Genomic DNA, 526 nt, shown 5'->3' on the forward strand with positions numbered 1-526 from the left:
GGAGGGGTTTGGCGTATCGCAAAACGGAGGAAACGGACCTCCTACGGTCGAAACGGGGGTCCTGTTGATCGGGAGGGGTGTGGCGTACCGCAAAACGGAGGAAACGGACCTCCTATGGTCGAAACAGGGTCTTGTTGATCGGGAAGGGTGGGGCGTACCGCAAAACGGACGAAACGGACTTGTGTTGGAGCGCTACGGTCGAAACGGGGGTCCTGTTCATCGGGAGGGGTGTGGCGTACCACAAAATGGGACTCCACGGGATACTGTTCATCTCCACCGTCGACCTCCTCCAGCCTCCACGGGCTACCGTCGACCTCCTCCAGCCTCCACAGGCTCCTGTTCATCCAGCCTCCACCGCGCGCTACTCCACCGGCTACTGTTCAACCACCCCTCCACCGTCTACTATTCATCCAGCCCTCCACACCACGGGGTCCTGTTCAACCACCCCTCCACGGGCACCCCTCCACCGTCTACTGTTCATCCTGCCCTCCACACCACGGGTCCTATTCATCCACCCCTCCATGGG

Source organism: Triticum aestivum, chromosome 2A (genome assembly GCF_018294505.1).
Source record: "Triticum aestivum cultivar Chinese Spring chromosome 2A, IWGSC CS RefSeq v2.1, whole genome shotgun sequence".
NCBI lineage: Eukaryota > Viridiplantae > Streptophyta > Magnoliopsida > Poales > Poaceae > Triticum > Triticum aestivum.